The sequence below is a fragment of the Chelonoidis abingdonii genome, chromosome 1 (genome assembly GCF_003597395.2).
Source record: "Chelonoidis abingdonii isolate Lonesome George chromosome 1, CheloAbing_2.0, whole genome shotgun sequence".
NCBI lineage: Eukaryota > Metazoa > Chordata > Testudines > Testudinidae > Chelonoidis > Chelonoidis abingdonii.
Window position 1 is genome coordinate 326,357 of NC_133769.1, and position 10,019 is coordinate 336,375.

Below are 10,019 nucleotides of genomic sequence, written 5' to 3' on the forward strand. Positions count from 1 at the left end.
GAGCTTGGGCACGACGGGCCCATATAACTCACCGCCTATGGCTGGGATCAGACCTGGCCTTTGGGGAGACTCAGGAGCTGTCACCTAGGGCTGGCAGAGACAGGGGGCAGGGAGAGAGTGCTGGAAATGGATTCCGTGGCCGCTTGGCCGGATAGCGCGTGGGCTTAGCCTGCACGGACTGTCTTCTCCTTCATCTCTCTGCACTGACCTATGGACTTCCCAAGGCCATGTCCAGCTGACTGATGAACCCTGCTCTGTTTGGGAAAGGCTGCCAGGCACACCTGCAAATACTGGCTGAGGTGCCCTGGTCCCTGCAGAGCGGACAAGTCTCAGACCGGGCATCTGGCTCAGCTGGACGCACTGGGCAGAGCTCGCGGCATGAAACAGGAGGGCTGGCTGGCATCTCAGAGGCCGCGTGGCCTGCCCTGAAGGACGAGACAGGGGTCAAGTCCACTGAAGGGTTCTTCCAAGGGCCTGTTTAAAAGCTGTGGGATCTGCAACAGGCCCATATTATTATAGTCCAGTCATGCCCACAGAACCCAGCCAAGATCAGGACACACACTCGCTCCTGTCCCCTGTTCCTCCCCACCGAAGCAGACAAAGGGTTTAAGGAAGGGAGCCTTAATATCCCCATATTACAGGCAGGGCTCAGAGATCAGTGGAACGACTCACCCGGCGTGTTTGGGGCAGGGCTGGGCCGTGACTGCAGCTCTGCCACGTCAGAACCTGGCAGTGTACGGACCAGCCTGGCCTAGCTGTCCGTCTGGTGTCCCCTAGAAACACAGCTCCGTGTTACAGCCTCGTGATCCAGGCCATTCACCACCACGCTGGCTCCTGCCTTGTTTCTGACGGGGCCAGAGCGCACTTCCAAAAGGACGTTGACGAATTGCAGAGGGTCTGAGCCCCTTGGGCTACCGGAGTCCCTCACTACCCAGATCTCTGGGCACCTTAGAAACCTCCACCCCCAACAGCCCCACATCAACCCTGGGCTCTGCCCTGGTTGCTCGCAGTGCTTGTCTCATTGGGGGCAGTAAGGGCTGAAGCAGCCAGGTCCCGGGTGAAGATGGCTCTAGGAGAGGCCTGAGCGTCGTGTGATGGGCCCGCTCAATGGCAGCCACTTTCCTCATCCATTCCCCTCATGCAATGCTCCCCCAGCCCACAGTGAAGATCCCAGCCTGGCCAGGCCAGGCAGACGCTGACCTTTCAGGCTGGGTTGCTGGGGGAGCCCTGGAGCTGGCCTGGTGCCCTGTTTTCCACGTCCCGTCCCAGGGACAAGACCGGGCTCAGCGCTAGCGGGGATGCGGCAGGCAGTGGGGAGCTGCGAGGCGGAGCGGCCCCCTCCCAGGAAGGATGAGCAGGTGAAATCAGCTTAATGAGAGGAGCTTGGCTCAGCCCCCTGACCCCTTTGGGGGGGAGGGGATCGAAGGAGGATTAAGGACAAAGGGCTCCCTTGAGCTGCTTACCCCAAACTCCCATCTCCAGCCCAGCAGGCTAATTGGAGCCCGGAGCAGAAACGGACCCACAAGAGCCGCACTTGGCCGAACCTGCCCAGCCCCAGAAATGACCCAATTCCACAAGTTCCCCGCTTCCCTCTCTTTTCCCCCTGCATGGCGCCAAGATCTCGCTCGGCTGCCCGCGTGGGGCTCGTCTCTGACATGTTCCTCTGCCTCGGGGGGGTGTCTGCGTCTCAGCCCCTACGGCTGGCCCGCCTCGGGCCTTCAGCGCACCGTCCTCACTCTGGCTTTCAGTCTCACCTTGTCACCCTGGCAATGGGCACTCTAGAAAGGTCAGAGAAAGCTAGAACAGAATCGGAGGATGCTACAGAATAGCCTGATCTCGCATTGTGCTGGACGGAAATGGAAAGGACAGCCTTGCTCCCCCCCGCATCCAGCCCCATCTCTAGTTAGTAACCATCCGAGTGTATTTCTCTAACGTTGTTCTCCACCTAGAATGTCTTTCGAGAGCCTCTTGGTAGCCTGTGTGTCTTTCTAGAGCACCTCTCCATGTGATCAACCAGCATTGCTCTAAAGGATCTCTCCTCCTATTTGCCTAGATGCTTGATTGTTTGCAAATGTATGGCTTTCTGGATTGTCTGCCTGGTTTTCTAGAGCACATGGGCAGAGGTTCTTAGTGACTGGAATGGCAGAGGGGCACTGATCAGTATGGGAGCTGCTGGCCCCTGGCATTGCATAGCACTGTGATGAGATGAGATGCAACGGTCTGTTAATATACCATCATGTGCATATTCCATCCATAACTGCATTAAGTGACTAGTATGGTTGCAAGGATAACGGTGCAAAAGCTAGGGAAGGCCAAAGTTAAGGTTGCTCACTTAACCTTAACTCTGCCTCCTTTGCACACATGCATTGTTATGGTGCAGGCTTTAATTTCATGATCACCTTTGGGTACTCAGAAAAGAAAATAGAATGTCATAGGTAAGTGTATGCAGCATTTCATAACATGTTTTCTATTCTTTTATCCTGGCACTAGTTTCATTATCATACCGGTCATTGTCTTGGTCTGTGCTGGGTTATCTTCACTCCAAGGTACGTAGCACAGTCATTACCTGAGCAGATAAGAACTGTGCATTTTCTTCTCCACCCGCAGCAAGGCCTTTCTAGGGTGTGAGTCAGCGGAGCAGGAGGCTAACTAGGGTGGCCTACATCTGCCAGCCAAGTCTGTGTTGGTCCGCGTAATCTGTCGTATGTCATATAAGAACATTACCCAGTGTACTTAACTATAAATGACTTTTCTGGGCACTCTGTCATACAGAGTAGGATGCAGCGCTACAAGACACTACCTGGGTACCTAAGGTTGCAGTGAACGAATGTCTAACATTGTCATAGCTGAGAAATTGTATGTGATCACCTACAGGCTATAGCATAAAGGATACCTGCAAGGGGGCAGTGTTAATGTTGCCCATGACTTGGTTGCTCAGTGGTGCCAATTCAGATATTTCTTGCGGTAAGGGGGAAAATTCTGGTCTGTCCCCCTGAATCCGGGTGTCCCTCAGTAGGGGAGCCTCCCCTCGCTCTTGCCCCCACAGTGCATGAATCAGTGATCCAGGAGTCGAGGTCTCGGCCGAGTCCCCTACTCTGAGCTGTACCAGATCATCACAGTGTCCGTGCAGCAGGTGGTAGCGCCATTTCGCCCAGCCGCCCCTCCGTCTGGTCACAGGGGTGGCTAGGTCAGATTTCAGTGGGACCACGCAGCCAGAGTGACGGTCCAGAGCCCTCCGGCAGCAGCTGTACTGGGTTAGTTTGGTACCATGGCTTAAAAGCAATTGAGCCATGCCCCCTGTGACGATGTGGTTCTGGCGGGACCCAACTGAGAGTGCCAATTCAGGACCAATTGCTCAAACAGGGCAGTCACAGCCCAAGGCTGGGGTTTTCCCACCCCTAAGGCAAACCAAACCAGCCAGACAAAAAGGACTTCGGTTTTACCCCACTGGCTAACCACAAGTCACACAAGCAATTTCCTTAGACACTCCAGTCTCCCAGGATCACCACCAGTCCCACACGTCCTGGAGATGAAAGGTTATGAAAACCAACACCCCAGTAAAAGAAAAAGGTTCTCTCGATCCCAAAGGACCAAGCCCCAGACCCAGGTCAATATACACATCAGATCTTACCCACAAATCACGCTGTTGCCAATCCTTTAGAATCTAAAATCTAAGGTTTATTCATAAAAGGAAAAAGATAGAGATGAGAGCTAGAATTGGTTAAATGGAATCAATTACATACAGTAATGGCAAAGTTCTTAGTTCAGGCTTGTAGCAGTGATGGAAGTAAACTGCAGGTTTAAATCAGTCTCTGGAGAACATCCCCCGCTGGGATGGGTCATCAGTCCTTTGTGCAGAGCTTCAGCTTGTAGCAAAGTCCCTCCAGAGGTAAGAAGCAGGATTGAAGACAAAATGGAGATGAGGCTCAGCCTTATATAGGCTTTTCCAGGTGTAAGAACACTCCTTTGTTCCTACTGTGGAAAGTTACAGCAAAATGGAGTCTGCAGTCACATGGGCCAGTTTCTGCTGCACTCCTGCTGAGTCACAGGGCGTATCGCCTTCTCTCAATGGGTCAATTGTGTAGCTGATGGTCCTTAATGGGCCATCAAGCAGGCTAAGCAGAGCTGACACCACTTGTCTGGGACTTTTTCCAGTAACACAGCACAAGTTTGAAATACAGACAGTATACAGCCAATATTCATAACTTCAACTACAAAATGATACAGACATACAGACAGCATAATCATAACCAGTAACCCGTAACCTGGTCTTAGACACCTTATATGACCCCTTTACATAGGATTTGGTGCCACTACAGAACCTTGGTTGCAACCCATGTTCTATATGGTCCCAGTTTATATCAATAACGTCACACCCCCAACGCAAAATTGATGCAGGAAGGGATGACACAGACATCACTGACTGCATCCTAATGATTCCTATTCGGGACAATGCATCAGCTACAATATTTTCCTTCCCCCTTATGTGGATTATATCCATTTCATATTCTTGAAGGGCTAAACTCCAGCGCAGCAACCTGGAGTTGGTACCTTTGGCCCTGTGCAGCCAGACCAGAGGGGCATGATCACTCAACACAGTGAATTTTTGGTTGTACAAATAGGGCTTAAGTTGCTTGACAGCCCAGACAATGGCGTAACATTCCTTCTCAATGGTAGCATAATTTTGCTCAGTGGGGGATAACTTTTTGCTTAAGTATGCCACGGGATGTCTCTTACCCCCGCCCCCTCTTGCATTAGCACTGCCCCCAGCCAATATTGGAAGCATCTGTACACAGCAAAAAAGGCTTTTTGAAATCTGGGCTGGCCAACACAGGCTCTTGGCCAAAGCACTTTTTATGCTTTGAAATCCCTGCTCACAGGCCTCCGTCCATTGCACCCGGTCTGGTTTTTCCTTTTTCGTCAGGTCTGTGATGGGAGCAACAATGTCACTGAATCCCTGAACAAACCTCCTGTAATAGTTGGCCAGACCAATGAACGATTGGACCTGCTTCTTAGTTCTAGGGATAGGCCAGTTCTTAATGGCCTCCACCTTTGAAGGCTCAGGGCGCAGTCGCCCATTGCCCACCCTGTGCCCAGGTAGGTCACCTCAGCAGCTCCCATTCTGCATTTAGAAACCTTAACAGTTAGATTGGCCTCCCTGAGCCGGTGCAGCACAATCCCTATGTGGTTAAGGTGATCTTGCCACGAACTGCTGAAGATGGCCAGGTCGTCTAGGGGGGGGGGATCCTTTAGCAGTGGGTGGCTTCCGCCAGCCCAGTTCCCAGAAACCCAATAGGTACAATGAGCCCCATGAGTGGAAGTGAGAAGTGCCTGCAAACAAGACAGTGGGACCGGGGGTGAGGCCTCCTTAGCTCGCCCAGCACTGCCTGGCTGCTAAGGAAAGACCCTCGAGAACCAGCCCCTGCCCATCCACTGACTGCAGCGACTGGAGAGAGGACTGGGTGATGCATGGGGCTCTGCTGGACTGTGGGATCCGCTCGGTTACAGAGGCAGAGGGCCTGAACGAACCTTTCTCCCTCCAGCTGGCAGCGGCTGCCAAGCCAAAAAGAAGCTGGAGGTTTTTGGTGCAATTCCCAGGGACTGGTGAACACCACAATCCCCCTGTCAACCGGCAGCCCCTGTTCTCCCCTCTAGAGGGAGCTACCCCAGCGTTGCGGGGGGGGGGAGTGGGGCAGGCCCTGCAGCCAGACCGGACCTATCTCCCCCTGGGGCTGTGAGCGGCACTAAATGCACATGTGGAGTTTTATTGAGTGAACAGGCCCCTGCTTTACTGTTCTTCTGCAGCAGGGTGGCGAGCAGCTTTGAGTCCCAGCCCAGGGCTGTAGCAGAGCCATGCCGCAGGAGTGCAGCACGTGGGTATATTGCAACCGGGTGGCACCCTCACGGGATGCGAGGAGCTGGGATCTCTCCCACTGAGTAAGTGCTCTCTAGACACAGGGGCTAGTAGGGAGAAGTGTGAACAGAGCCAGGGACCTCATCACCTGCAGTATGTCCAGCACCGAGGAGGGACTCGGATTTCATGAGCTGAGCAGCACTGGGGGGACCTAGAGGGAAAATCTGCATGCTGCAAACAGCTCCATTGCGCTCTTCCCACAGCCAGTACCTCAGTGTGGCACTAGGGGGTGCTGTGTGGCAGGGAGTGGGGTGCAGAGCTCAGTAGGGGGTGCTCCCTAATGCAGACCCCAATACCCCAGTGTGGCACTAGGGGGCACTGTGCGGCAGGGAGTGGGGTGCAGAGCTCAGTATGGAAGCAGTCACCCCTTTGCCTCAGTGCTGACCTTAGTGCCCCATTGTGGTGCTAGGGGGTTCCTGAAGGAAGCAAGTGGGGGACTGTGACATTATGAGTGTAAAATAACATCTCATTGAAAGGTGACAGGGCCAGAAAGAGTTAATAACTCACAGACTGACCTGACCCAGGGCCCAGCATTAGAGCCTGGTTAGGAAAATATGTAAATAAGCAAAGCTTTGAAATGCAGCCTGCAGTGTTAGAGGCAGAAGGGTGGGTGTGTGCTCAGGGCTTGGGATGGAACAAACAAGGCTTGTCTATTGCTGTGGCTTTGATTCAAAGATCAGAAAAAGGAGCATTAACCTTTAGAAAGACACTGGAGGGAAATAGTGTTACTCTCTGTGCTCTGGGAAGGTTGTGGCAAGCTGTATCCGAACTGTTTAATGGATAAATTACCCTGTGCTAATTGCCAGGATGTTTGGAAGGAGAGAGAAGCCTATTGTTTTCTCAGGCCAAAAGGCTGCTGGAAATGTATAAGAAGCCTGGGACACGATCTTGCTTCATCTCAGATCTGCTTTGGGTTTCAAGAGGGGGAAACCTTAAGCCACAAGGATTGAGATCCCCAGTCACTGACTGGAGCCACCCTGAACATGGACATTGGACTATAACCTCTGGATTATTTGTAAAAGGACTTTTGGCAACTACAAGCTCATCTCTACTATGTATCTGAACCTCAAGAACTGAATTCAAGTCTGTATGTGTATTAATCTGTTAACCAACACTCTCCCTCTTTTCTTTTCTAATAAATTTTAGCTGAGTTAATAAGAATTGGCTGTAACGTGTATTTTGGGTAAGATTTAAGTTATAATTGGACCTGGGTGTGTGGCTGATCCTTTGGGATTGGAAGAACCTTTTCTGTATATGATGAGATAAGATTTTCAGGAATCATCATCATATGTTTGACAGGTGTGTCTGGACGGAGGCCTGAGGCTGGGCACTTTAAGGGAACTGCATTGTTTGAACTTCTGAATAACCAGTGAGGTACTAGAGAAGCTGTTTTGTGCTGGTTGGCAAACCTAAGTATTGGAATAACCACCAGCTTCTGGGGTTTGTCTGCCCCGTTCTGTTTGCAGTTCACCCTGATTGAGTGACCTCATCTGGCTCCCACGGGCAGCATCGTCACAGGGACTCAGTAAGGGTCCCCCAGCTGAGTGGTGCTAACCCTTCTGCCCAGTGGGCATGATGCTGCAGGGCGCTGTAAGGCTAGACACGTCACCGTTCAAATGATCCATGAGAAAAAGAAGGTCCTGAGCCCAGGGAAAGATCCCCTGGCAATGTTTGCAAGGTGCAGGGTGCGAACCTGATGCCCTGACCAGGTTCCCATTTAGTCATTCCTCTCTTGGGCTAACAAACTGGCTCCTCCAGTTTCAACTGGTTTCTTCTCCACTTCCTGTCCTACACTGTCATAGCATTGCTGGCCCTGTTTAACAGCTCCACCATCCCGCTCCAGAGATGGCCGCATGCCAGCGGGTTAGCGAGGTAGCAAGCGGTGAGTGAGGTGTTTGGGGGTCATTTGGCTCGTAAGGTGCACTTTCCTTAACTAATAACACAGACTTCCTTAATTACTGCCCTGGGGACTAGAACCTGCCATGAACAGCAGCATGAGGGCATAGACTGCCCACCGCCAGCCAGAGGGGGAATGCTCTGCCATGTGTCCTACCAATGGCAATTCTCCTTTAGTTTGGTGGCAGAAGAGGCGGGTTTGGGGATGACCTGGAGTCCCAGACTCAGGCCTCTGGCGCTGCTGGGAACGGAGCCAGGCAGGACTCTGGCGCCGGGTTTCCCCACCTGGCCACTCTCTGCAGGGCAAGGAGCCTCCTCTGCTTCGGCGCTTCCTGGGTCTGAACTCAGAGCATTCAGCCCCCTGCTCACCCCGTGAGCTTCCTGCAGTGAGTCCACTGGGCTGGGACGCCTGGGGCAGCCTCACCCTCCCCCACAGGGGCCCTGCACCCCAACTCCACAGCAGCCCTGACTCCCAGCCAGTGTGGGGACAGGAGGTTTATATCCATTGCCAGGACACAGAGTATTGGCCATTCTCTGTGCCCAGGCAGCCAGTTGGCATCACACCTGCCCTCTAGGGGGTCTCTGCACCGATCACCCACACTTGTCCTACCACCTAGACACTTCAGTAACACATGGGGAAACTGAGGCACAGACTTCAGAGAAAACATTAAGAACATTCTTGCTTTGTCCCAGGGGGTCAGGGGTTCTGAGGTCCCACCCTGCTCTTGCTGGGAGTGACTCGGCAGTGCATCCTGGAAACCGATCAGGCTTTCAGAAGGACACTCGTTTGGTACAATGTTTTAAGACGTGGCTTGTTGAGCCTGCCAGGACCCGAGCCGATGCCAACCTCACTTGGGTAGCCACAGTGAAGTGTGCTGAATTCCCTGCCCTCGGGGTGTCATCCTGCATTGCTGAGGGGATGTAGCGCCTCACCTTCCAGTGCTGGCGGGGACGGAGAGCAGCAAGCAAGTTCAAGGCCCGTCAGCTTGGCTGTGGGCTCGCCCTCGCTCAGCTGGGCAGCGGGAAGTTCAAAAGGTTCTTTACTGCGGGCCTGGGCCCAGTTTTGGCAGCCACCTCTCCGAAGCAGCGCCCGGTCTGTGGCGAAGCGAAGGTGTTCAAAGAGCAGGCCCCGCCGCAAGTCCCAGCAAGAAGCACCAGGTCTGGCTCTGGGCTCGGCAGATCAGCACGGCTGCCAGAGCAGATGCTCAGTGGGGAGCAGCGTGGGGTGCAGGGGAGTTGTGGGGGGAGCAAGGGCGCTGGGGATCAGGAAGGAGGTGCAATGGATTGTGTGTGTCTGTGCGTACGTGTGTATGTGTGTCGGCTCCATTGCCCTCTGCAGGGCAGACAATATCTGACACTGTGATGATGCGGTACTGGCGGGACCCAACTGAGAGTGCCAATTCAGGACCAATTGCTCAAAAAGGGCAGTCACAGCCCAAGGCTGGGGTTTTTCCACCTCTAAGGCAAACCAAACCAGCCAGACAAAAATGACTTCGGTTTCACCCCACTGGCTAACCACAAGTCACACAAGCAATTTCCTTAGACACTCCAGTCTCCCAGTATCACCACCAGTCCCACCCGTCCATGGGGAGAAAGGTTTATTGAAAACCAACACCCCAGTTAAAAGAAAAAGGTTTCTCTCGATCCCAAAGGAGCAAGCCCCAGACCCAGGTCAATATGTTTTATTAGAGAATATTTAAATAAGGATGATACACAGGTTTTGGCATGTCAGTCATTATCATCGGCGGCAACATACAGAGTATGGGGGACGCTGGTATTTTGGTTATGGGTTAGATATAGTACATAACAAATATAACATCAGATCTTTACCCCAAAATCACGCTGTTGCCAATCCTCTAAATTCTTAAAATCTAAAGGTTTGTTTTCATAAAAGGAAAAAGATAGAGATGAGAAGCTAGCATTGGTTAACTCAGTGATCAATTACCATACAGTGATGCGCAAAGTTCTTAGTTCAAGCTTGTAAGCGTGGATTGGAAAAACTGCAGGTTCAAATTCAAGTCTCTGGAGAACATCCCCAGCTGGGATGGTCATCCAGTTCCTTTGTGTAGATGCCTTTCAGTTATGTACAGCAAAGTCCCTCCAGAGGTAAGAAGCAGATGAAGATCCAGATGAGATGAGGATCAGCCTTTATATAACTTTTCCGGAGGTGTAAGGACATGTCTTTGTTCTTATGTGGAAGTGTACAGCC